At 36.8% G+C, this 12,011-nt stretch overlaps 1 long non-coding RNA gene across 1 annotated transcript in view; it reads left to right on the top strand.

The window, feature by feature from the left end:
* LOC106995262 (uncharacterized) overlaps nt 1-5,002 on the top strand; it is a 61,316-nt gene extending 56,314 nt beyond the window's left edge. The window contains exon 4 of the long non-coding RNA XR_013412660.1: nt 4,369-5,002. This is a non-coding gene — a long non-coding RNA (uncharacterized LOC106995262). The remainder of the gene's footprint in view (nt 1-4,368) is intronic.
* The last annotated feature ends 7,009 nt before the right edge of the window (nt 5,003-12,011 follow it).

Here is a 12,011-nt window from a genome sequence, read left to right as displayed (position 1 = left end):
TGCTCAATTTCAACCACAGGCTCAGTATAACCTGAGGTTACATTCAACTCCATGGCTGGTGTGGATTTGTAGGAATGTGTTTTGGTGTGCTCTGTTTCTTCCTTTAAGAGCTGAAACCTTGGGATTTCCCCCCAGCCTTGAGGAATGCACACACTTATGAATTAATTCAACCTCCAATTCAATTGTCACATGTTGTCATACTGATCTTTTGTCAAATGCAGTTCTGAACGTGCTCTAAATGTTTTGAACCCTCATAGACAAAATTATTATTATTATTATTATTATTATTATTAAAGACGGAGTCTTGCTCTTGTCGCCCAGGCAATTTTGGCTCACTGCACCCTCCACCTCCTGGGTTCAAGCAATTCTCCTGCCTCAGCCTCCTGAATAGCTAGGATTACAGGCGCCCGCCACCACACCCAGCTAATTTTTGTATTTTCAGTAGAGACGAGGTTTCACCATGCTGGCCAGACTGGTCTTGAACCCCTGACCTCAGGTGATCCACCCACCTCAGCCTCCCAAAGTGCTGGGATTACAGGCGTGAGCCACTGCGCCCAGCCTATTTTTATCCAGATTAATTCTTCATTGTTTGTTTCCAGTTCTAATCCAAAATATGTCCTTCTTTTTGAGTCCCACCTCCCCTCAACAACTCTTTGATTATAAATTTTCTCCATCAATAACTCTCTTTTGGGGACTCTTCACACTCTTCACACTCTTCACACATCTTCTAAAAATGTGAACTACACTACTTCCACTTTTTTACCACCCACTCTTTTCCCAGTCTACCACTGTCTGCTTTCTGTCCTCCACCACTCCACTGAAAATATGTGCTCAGTCTTAGTCTAGAGCCCAGAAAAAAAGTCTTGACCAAAAGCAGAGATTTGAGAGTTATTTACTCCCATGGTTTTAACTACCATTTCTATGATGATATCTTCTAAGTGAGTATTTATAGCTAAGGCCTTTTTCCTAAGCTGCAGACCTACTGTATGTCTCCACCTACCTACTGTATGTCTCCATCCTTATGACACACAAGTCCTCCAAACAGGGTCAAAACTGTTGTGTGTGTGTGTGTGTATATGTGTGTGTGTGTATATATATGTGTGTGTGTGTGTGTGTGTATATATATATACACACGCTTTAAGATCTGGAGTACATGTGCAGAACGTGCAGTTTTGTTACATAGGTATACACGTGCCATGGGGGTTTGCTGCACCCGTCAACTCATCAACTACATTAGGTATTTCTCCTAATGCTATCCCTCCCCTACCCTCCCCCCCCACCCCCTGATAGGCCCCAGTATGTGATGTTCCACTCCCTGTGTCCATGTGTTCTCATTGTTCAACTCCCACTTACGAGTGAGAACATGCAGTGTTTGGTTTTCTGTTCTTGTGATAGTTTGCTGAGAATGATGGTTTCCAGTTTCATCCATGTCCCTGCAAAGGACATGAACTCATCCTTTTTTATGGCTGCATTGTATTCCATGGTGTATATGTGCCACATCTTCTTTATCCAGTCTATAATTGATGGACATTTGGGTTGGTTCCAAGTCTTTGTTATTGTGAATATTGTCCTCTTCTTATGCCCAGACATAGTGAGTGGTATTACCAAACTACCCAGTAATCCAAATCAGAGAACTAAGACTGTATTCTGGACACCCCTCTACACAGTCTCTCATACCTGTCAATTCTATATTTTAAATACATTTTTTCACCTCTGTTACTACTGAGTTATTACTACTGGGCTGTGATCACATCTTGCCTTGACTGTAACTGGTGTCAGTGTCTCCAAGCTTGTCAACTGTTTCCTCCACTTCCATACATTTTGTACAAGTTAACCAGTGATATTTCTAAAATGCAGATCTGATCACAGCACTCTTCCTTTCAAAATCCTTCAATTCTCCTCTCCAACTGCCTACCACCTGCCACTGTCTTCAGAATAAAATGTCTTAGTATGACTTAGAAAAGTCTTTGAAATAACAGATGCTGGCAAGGTTGTAGAGAAAAGGGAACACTTATATACTGTTGGTGGAAGTGTAAATTAGTTCAACCATTGTGGAAAGAAGTATGTTTATTCCTCAAAGAGCTAAAAGCAGAACTACCATTTGACCTACCAGTCCCATTTCTGGCTATATACCCAGAAGAATATAAATCATCCTACCATAAAGACCCATGCACACAAACATTTATTGCAGCATTGTTCACAATAGCAAAGACATAGAATCAACTTAAATGCCCACCAATGACAGATTGTATAAAGAAAATGTTGCATATATACACCATGGAATACTATGCAGTAATAAAAAGATTGAGATTTGTCTTTTGTGGGAACATGGATGGAGCTGAAGGCCATTATTCTTAGCAAACTAATGCAAGAACAGAAAGCCAAAGACCACATATTCTCACTTATAAGTGGGAGCTAAATGATGATAACCTATGAACACAAAGAAGGGAACAACAGATACTGAATTCTAGTTAAGGGTGGAGGCTGGGAGGACAGAGAGGAGCAGAAAAGATAACGATTGAATGCTGGACTTAGTACCTGGGTGATTAAATAATCTATACAACAAACCATCATGACACAAGTTCACCTATGTAACAAACCTTCACAGGTACCTCTGAACCTAAAATATAAGCTAAAAAAAATGTGTTTGACTGGACCATGCCCTCTATGTTCTAGATGTGTTGAAACATGAATATATATAGTGGGCAGTCTTCAAATAAGACACACTTGCACTCACTTTAATGGGTTTTCACAGACTCTTGCCATTGCCTGGATTATCTATCCTTCTTCTTCGCCTGGGTAACTGCTACTTATATTTGAAATGCCTTCCTTAACATTTCCTGGGTTAGGCACATATGAATTCACATAGCATCCTGTGACTTACCCTCTTACAGTGTTGAACACATTGTACTGTCATCATTTTTTCTTTCCATTAGACTATGAGTTTGAGTACTATGATATAATCATATATTTTTTATCTCTAGCAATTTGTACAGTAACAGGAATCAATTAGGTAATCAATATCTGTTGAATGAATGATATGGAATATATAGTACCATTATTCCCTGATATTTGCATATCTTAACCTGCACGTTATGCACATGTACCCTAGAACTTAAAGTATAATTTAAAAAAAAGGACTTAACTCCCATTATAGACACAACCACAACTTTCATTTAACTAAAACTGTTGTAGTATTTCTAGCTTTGATTTTTCCACTTTTAGAGAGCAATAATCAAGAGTAGAGTGAGGTTAAACACTTAAGATTAAAACTTCTGTATGTGATTTTTAAAATACACATAAATGTTTTATTTCTAGTATATTATCTGTAATTCATTTACCAAATGTCATCTATAAGTAGTCAAATATGTATGATTTTTGAGACCTTATTAGATATTAGGCAGTCTGCTAAATACTAGGGATAAAGAAAAGAATATAACACAGTTTCTGCCCTTAAATAGCTCAAAAACTAAGGGGGAATATGGATTTACATATTTTTATAATTCAATGTACTATGCAGTATTGGGGGGAGTGAGTGTATACGAGGTGCTGTGGAAGCAAGTGGACAAACCAAATGACTGCTTGACTTCATCAGTGAAATATTCTACAAAGAATGTGTTTTTTTATCTAAGCTTGGAAGAACAAGTATGAGTTTTTCAGGTATGTGGGAGTAGGGACCAAAGAAAAGTGAGGGCATAAAGGCAGAAAAAAGAACATGTGTAAAATGTGGAAAGTGTGAAAATGTAGGGAGTGTTTGTGGAACTCCAAGTACCTTGAAATGATTAGAATACAGGATGTTGGGGGGCGAAGAGAAGGCATGGAAAATGAGGTTGGCAAAGAAGGCAGGGGGCAAGCAGGAAAGGCTTTATGAGACATGCCAAAAAATACAATTTTCATCCTATAGGTTACTGAGCACAGTTAAAAAGTTTTTACTCACGGAAGTAACAAGATTCTATTTATGTTTTGGAAAGGTCATGCTGGATCCACCATGGAGAATGAATGGTGAAACTTGAGACAGGACAAAACTAGAAATTTATAGTCCACCTAAAAGGCTGTGGTAATAGACAAGGTAAAAGATGAAGGGTGATTGAGCTAAGACAGTAGCAGTAGAGATGGAGACAATTGATGGATTTAAGAAATATGAAGAGCTAACAGATGGGATGTGATAATTGATACACCAAGTGAGGAAGAGAGAATACTCAAGGATCAAGTCCATGTTTCTGTCTTGTATAACTTGGGTGGGTAATCGTCTCTTTTACTGAGACAGATTAGGTTTTCAGTGGATTAAACTGTTAAGTATTTATAGTAAATATACAGTTGAACCTTGAACAATTCTGGTTTGAACTGTGCCTGTCCACTTTTACACAGATTTTCTTCCACCTCTGCCATCTCTGAGACAGCAAGACCAACCCCTTCTCTTCCTCCTCCTCAGCCTACTCAACATGAAGACAAGGATGAAGATCTTTATGATGATCCATTTCCACTTAATGAGTAGTAAATACATTTTATCTTCCTTATGATTTTCTTGATAACTTTTTTTCTCTAGCTTACTTTACTGTAAGAATACAGTATATAACACATATAACATGGAATATGTGTTAATCAACTGTTTATGTTATCAGCAAGGCTTCTAGTCAACAGTAGGCTATTAGTAGTTAAGTTTTTGAGAAATCAAAAGTTATACACAGATTTTCTATTGCACATGGTGTCAGTGCTCATAACCCCACATTGTTAAAGGGTCAACTGTAACTACAAAAGAGGATTCTGAATGTTCTCATCACAAAGAAATGATCATTGTTACATCTGTGTAGTGTGGGAACAAGGAAAAAAAAGAAATGATAATTGTTTGAGGTGATGGATAAGCTAAGTACCCTGATTTGATCATATACAGTGTATACATGTATCACAATATCAAAATGTACCCATTAAATATGCACAATTATTATGTGTCAATTTAAAATGAAATAAAACTTTGAGAAAATAAATGTCAGATTGATTTAAATATTATGTGTATAGAAGTATTGTCTTCTAGAATACACGATATTACACAATTGCATAAGTAATGGACTTTTTAAAATTTTTTTTTTAATTATACTTTAAGTTCTAGGATACATGTGCACAACGTGCAGGTTTGTTACATATGTATACATGTGCCATGTTGGTGTGCTGCACCCATTAACTTGTCATTTACATTAGGTATATCTCCTAATGCTATCCCTCCCGCCTCCCTCAACCCCACCACAGGCCCCGGTGTGTGATGTTCCCCATCCTGTGTCCAAGTGTTCTCATTGTTTAATTCCCACCTATGAGTGAGAACATGCGGTGTTTGGTTTTCTCTCCTTGCAATAGTTTGCTCAGAATGATGGTTTCCAGCTTCATCCATGTCCCTGCAAAGGACATGAACTCATCCTTTATAACACTGTTTACATCAACTCTTTACTACAGTCACAATAGGACTGTGATAATAACATAATGAAGCTAATTTTTTTTGTTTACCCTATAAGAATTGGCCTCGTTATTTTATAGAACTGTGAATTTCCTTATCTTTTGAATGATTGACAGGTCTGGTGACAACACAAGTAGAACTGCTAGCTGAATAAGTCCTATCTTATTTAGTAGAAGAATAGCTGTTTTAACATCTAGTATATCTTTGAGTGGGTATTATCTAAGATATTCTGCCTTCGATGTTGATAGTTTTTTGATAATACATTTGCCAGTGATTAATCTTAACACAGTTATTTTGCCATTTGGTGGGGGAAAAAAAGCGATATTGAGTTCCTTGAAAAATACGACCATAGCCTTTATCTAGCTGAGTTAGACGCCAAAGTGTGTGGATTAACCATCTGTAGATAATCATGAGATTCTAGCATTATTACTATTGCTATTTTATTTTTATGTCAGATGACTATGACTTTATCTTATTCAAACAGGATAGATCCTATTGGATAAGGGCATTATTTATTAGAATAAAACTTCCTAATAAATTTTTTTAGAGAAAAAACATTTTTGATATACTGATGTTTATTTCTAGTTTTTCAAATTTTGTGTATCCTATAGCCTACATTATTTTGTCCTTAGCTTATTATAACAAATATAGGCAGTATGGGTCAAATGTAGCTGTGTTATAACCATAAATTCAAATAAATACATTTTGAAATAATTTTCTTAAATTTCAAACTGCAATAACTATACAGACTGAGAAAGTATATTATAAAAGAATATGTTTAAGCATGAATTAATGCTCAAATTTTTAAGCTTTTATATTTCTTTTTTTTTAATTTATTTATTATTATTATACTTTAAGTTCTAGGGTACATGTGCATAACGTGCAGGTTTGTTACATATGTATACTTGTGCCATGTTGGTGTGCTGCATCCATCAACTCGTCAGCACCCATCAACTCGTCATTTACATCAGGTATAACTCCCAATGCAATCCCTCCCCCCTCCCCCCTCCCCATGATAGGCCCCGGTGTGTGATGTTCCCCTTCCCGAGTCCAAGTGATCTCATTGTTCAGTTCCCACCTATGAGTGAGAACATGCGGTGTTTGGTTTTCTGTTCTTGTGATAGTTTGCTAAGAATGATGGTTTCCAGCTGCATCCATGTCCCTACAAAGGACACAAACTCATCCTTTTTTATGGCTGCATAGTATTCCATGGTGTATATGTGCCACATTTTCTTAATCCAATCTGTCACTGATGGACATTTGGGTTGATTCCAAGTCTTTGCTATTGTGAATAGTGCCGCAATAAACATACGTGTGCATGTGTCTTTATAACAGCATAATTTATAATCCTTTGGGTATATACCCAGTAATGGGATGGCTGGGTCATATGGTACATCTAGTTCTAGATCCTTGAGGAATCGCCATACTGTTTTCCATAATGGTTGAACTAGTTTACAATCCCACCAACAGTGTAAAAGTGTTCCTATTTCTCCACATCCTCTCCAGCACCTGTTGTTTCCTGACTTTTTAATGATCGCCATTCTAACTGGTGTGAGATGGTATCTCATTGTGGTTTTGATTTGCATTTCTCTGATGGCCAGTGATGATGAGCATTTTTTCATGTGTCTGTTGGCTGTATGAATGTCTTCTTTTGAGAAATGTCTGTTCATATCCTTTGCCCACTTTTTGATGGGGTTGTTTGTTTTTTTTCTTGTAAATTTGTTTGAGTTCTTTGTAGGTTCTGGATATTAGCCCTTTGTCAGATGAGTAGATTGCAAAAATTTTCTCCCATTCTGTAGGTTGCCTGTTCACTCTGATGGTAGTTTCTTTTGCTGTGCAGAAGCTCTTTAGTTTAATGAGATCCCATTTGTCAATTTTGGCTTTTGCTGCCATTGCTTTTGGTGTTTTAGACATGAAGTCTTTTCCCCTGCCTATGTCCTGAATGGTACTACCTAGGTTTTCCTCTAGGATTTTTATGGTATTAGGTCTAACATTTAAGTCTCTAATCCATCTTTTTTTTATTTTTTTTTATTTTATTTTTTTTTTATTTTTTTTTATTTTTTAAATTTATTTATTATTATTATACTTTAAGTTGTAGGGTACATGTGCATAATGTGCAGTTTTGTTACATATGTATACTTGTGCCATGTTGCTGTGCTGCACCCATCAACTCGTCATTTACATCAGGTATAACTCCCAATGCAATCCCTCCCCCCTCCCCCCTCCCCATGATAGGCCCCGGTGTGTGATGTTCCCCTTCCTGAGTCCGAGTGATCTCATTGTTCAGTTCCCACCTATGAGTGAGAACATGCGGTGTTTGGTTTTCTGTTCTTGTGATAGTTTGCTAAGAATGATGGATTCCAGCTGCATCCAAGTCCCTACAAAGGACACAAACTCATCCTTTTTTATGGCTGCATAGTATTCCATGGTGTATATGTGCCACATTTTCTTAATCCAATCTGTCACTGAGGGACATTTGGGTTGATTCCAAGTCTTTGCTATTGTGAATAGTGCTGCAATAAACATACGTGTGCATGTGTCTTTATAGCAGCATAATTTATAATCCTTTGGGTATATACCCAGTAATGGGATGGCTGGGTCATATGGTACATCTAGTTCTAGATCCTTGAGGAATCGCCATACTGTTTTCCATAATGGTTGAACTAGCTTACAATCCCACCAACAGTGTAAAAGTGTTCCTATTTCTCCACATCCTCTCCAGCACCTGTTGTTTCCTGACTTTTTAATGATTGCCATTCTAACTGGTGTGAGATGGTATCTCATTGTGGTTTTGATTTGCATTTCTCTGATGGCCAGTGATGATGAGCATTTTTTCATGTGTCTGTTGGCTGTATGAATGTCTTCTTTTGAGAAATGTCTGTTCATGGGGCGGAGCAAGATGGCCGAATCTAATCCATCTTGAATTAATTTTCGTATAAGGAGTAAGGAAAGGATCCAGTTTCAGCTTTCTACTTATGGCTAGCCAATTTTCCCAGCACCATTTATTAAATAGGGAATCCTTTCCCCATTTCTTCTTTCTCTCAGGTTTGTCAAAGATCAGATGGCTGTAGATGTGTGGTATTATTTCTGAGGACTCTGTTCTGTTCCATTGGTCTATATCTCTGTTTTGGTACCAGTACCATGCTGTTTTGGTTACTGTAGCCTTGTAGTATAGTTTGAAGTCAGGTAGCGTGATGCCTCCAGCTTTGTTCTTTTGACTTAGGATTGTCTTGGAGATGCGAGCTCTTTTTTGGTTCCATATGAACTTTAAAGCAGTTTTTTCCAATTCTGTGAAGAAACTCATTGGTAGCTTGATGGGGATGGCATTGAATCTATAAATTACCTTGGGCAGTATGGCCATTTTCACGATATTGATTCTTCCTATCCATGAGTGTGGAATATTTTTCCATTTGTTTGCATCCTCTCTTATTTCCTTGAGCAGTGGTTTATAGTTTTCCTTGAACAGGTCCTTCACATCCCTTGTAAGTTCTATTCCTAGGTATTTTATTCTCTTTGAAGCAATTGTGAATGGAAGTTCATTCCTGATTTGGCTCTCTGTTTGTCTGTTACTGGTGTATAAGAATGCTTGTGATTTTTGCACATTAATTTTGTATCCTGAGACTTTGCTGAAGTTGCTTATCAGCTTAAGGAGATTTTGGGCTGAGACAATGGGGTTTTCTAAATATACAATCATGTCATCTGCAAAGTGGGACAATTTGACTTCTTCTTTTCCTAACTGAATACCCTTGATTTCTTTCTCTTGCCTAATTGCCCTAGCCAGAACTTCCAACACTATGTTGAATAGGAGTGGTGAGAGAGGGCATCCCTGTCTTGTGCCAGTTTTCAAAGGGAATTTTTCCAGTTTTTGCCCATTCAGTATGATATTGGCTGTGGGTTTGTCATAAATAGCTCTTATTATTTTGAGGTACGTTCCATCAATACCGAATTTATTGAGCGTTTTTAGCATGAAGGGCTGTTGAATTTTGTCAAAAGCCTTTTCTGCATCTATTGAGATTTATATTTCTAAAAAGGAGCTTGGCAATCATATTTTTCAATTTAGTAATAGATTAGTATGGGAATAAATTAGAACTCACCTGCAAAGAAATGATTAAAGAAGAGACAAGAAGTTTCTTTTTCTGTGCATTTACTTATTGAATGCACCCATTAGCCATTCTGACCATGCTGTATTGCTAGCAGTTGTCTCACTCCAATTGTGAAATATCCATATTAGAGCAATGAATACCAACTGAATATCAACTCTTGCCAAGTAGTATTCATAGTCTTGTGTTACAGATGTCTTGCTATGCATGATTCTGAAAACTCCATATATTATTCAAGTGGATATTAGCATCAATTTCACAGAGAATTTATATCTGAGAGGGGAGGTTTAAAATAGTAGATTCACAAGGTGGCTCCCTTTTGGGATGCCACGTAGCTGTTAGGAAATCTTATGTGATTACGTTTAAGCCTTTAACTGTGGAGAAGCCGAAAACTGTCCCACACGTACTCAGAATTCACCACGTTACAATACTGGAATGTGGAGGTAGACTTTTTAATACAACCATATTGCCACATCAAAATTTTGTCTGCTTCAAACAGGGACCTTCTCTGCAACAAGTTTTTTGGGAGTCATGCTCATAGAACCAGGGATAGCCTGGCATAGTGCCACGTACCTGTAGTCTCAGCTACTGGGGTGGATGAGGTAGGAGGATCAGTTGAGCCCAGGAGTTTGACTGTTGGTATGGAAACATAGTAAGAAACACATCTCTTGAAACAAAAATAAAATAACCAGGGATAGAAGAAAGTTTTAAGAGAATATTCCAGCAAATTTAACAAATAAAACTTCACAGTTCCTGTGTTTGGCATATATAACTAAAAATTTGCAGCATGAAAGAATTTAGTATAAGTTGATAACTTTAATGGCTAAATTACACTTCTGTATGGGTGAGCTAATTGTGTGATCAAAAATTTATTTTGTTCATTGAAATACAAAATCCAAGAATATTGTGGCCAATTTGGTAGCCACATATCAATGTAGATAATGCTTTGTCTTTAATTCAGTATGAGAACTAGAAGTGAGAAAGGAAAAGAAGCACTGTTTACTAGATACAACTGTTCTTTCATTCGATAATATTAATTGAGCATTCACAAGGTGCATAGCACTCATACAAGGATGAAGAAATATCGAGATGAATGTATCCTGATTAAGAAATTTGCAATCCACATAGAAAATTAATGAAGATATTTTTTGCAAATATTTTAGATCTCTTTTTTCAAAAGTATGGCTTTGGGTATGCAGTTTTTTTTAGAGAGAGATGAAGTATTTCTCTGTTGCCCAGACTGGAGTGCAGTGGTGCAATCATAGCTCACTATAGCCTCAGACACCTGGGCTCAAGTGATCCTCTCACCTCAGCCTCCCAAGTAGCTGGGACTACAGATACAAGCCACTGCACCCAGGTGCAAACATTTTTAAGAAAGCTATCTCTACATAAAACAGTTGTAGCTAACTGATATTATGATTATTTTTCTCTAGAGATTTCCTTTAATAGATTTAACTATTTTTACTTCTTACCATCACTTAACACACATACACACCACACACCTTTTCCCAACTTTTTTAAGTCCTCACATGTCTGCACATCTCACCTCACTCATACATGTCTAAAAGGACCCTTAAACTCCATATTAGCTTGAAAGTTAGCAGTTAATTATTTTTATGGAAAGTAAAAACAAACAGGGTAACATATTTCCACCCAGCTAAAATATTTTTTTTGAATTTCCATTTGTATACTATGGCCAAATATCTTATGTACAGCATAAGATATTTTTAGATGAACATAGAAACTTTTTGATTTCTGTGCTAATTTGTTTCCTTTTTACAATTATAGAGTAGGGATGAGAGGCTTCCAGGAGAATTTAAAAGGTTTAGAACTTAAAAAAAAAACATTAAAGAGAAATTAATGAAAATTCTTCTCATACTATTCCCCAAACATTTTTTACAAGGCAGGAACTCTTCCTAACTGATTTTACGAGGCCAGCATAACTCTGATACCAAACCAGACAAGGACACAACAACAACAACAACAACAAAACTGCAGGCCAATATTTCTGATGAACATAGATGCAAAACTCCTCAAGAAAATACCAACAAATGAAAACCAACAACATATCAAAAAGATAATACACCGTGATCAAATGGAATTTATACCAGGAATGTGAAGATGGTTCAAGATATGCAAATTAATAAATGTGATATATTACATTAACAGAATTAAGGACAAAAACCATATGATCATCTTAATAGCTGCAGAAAAGGCATTTTATAAAGATCAGCGTCCTTTTATGATAAAAACTGTCAATAAATTGGTTATAGAAGGAAAGTACCTCAACGCAATGAAGGCTGTATATGATAAACCCACTGCTCAGAATGGGGAAAAACTGAAATCTTTTTCTCTAAGAACTGGAACAAGGTAAGAATACCCACTCTCACCACTCTTATTCTACATAATACTGGAAGTTCTAACCAGAGCAATTTTAGGCAAGAGAAAAAAAATAAGGGCATCAA

The sequence above is a fragment of the Macaca mulatta genome, chromosome X (genome assembly GCF_049350105.2).
Source record: "Macaca mulatta isolate MMU2019108-1 chromosome X, T2T-MMU8v2.0, whole genome shotgun sequence".
Lineage (NCBI taxonomy): Eukaryota > Metazoa > Chordata > Mammalia > Primates > Cercopithecidae > Macaca > Macaca mulatta.
Note: the sequence above shows the minus strand (reverse complement) of the source record. Positions and strands in the feature narration are given on the sequence as shown.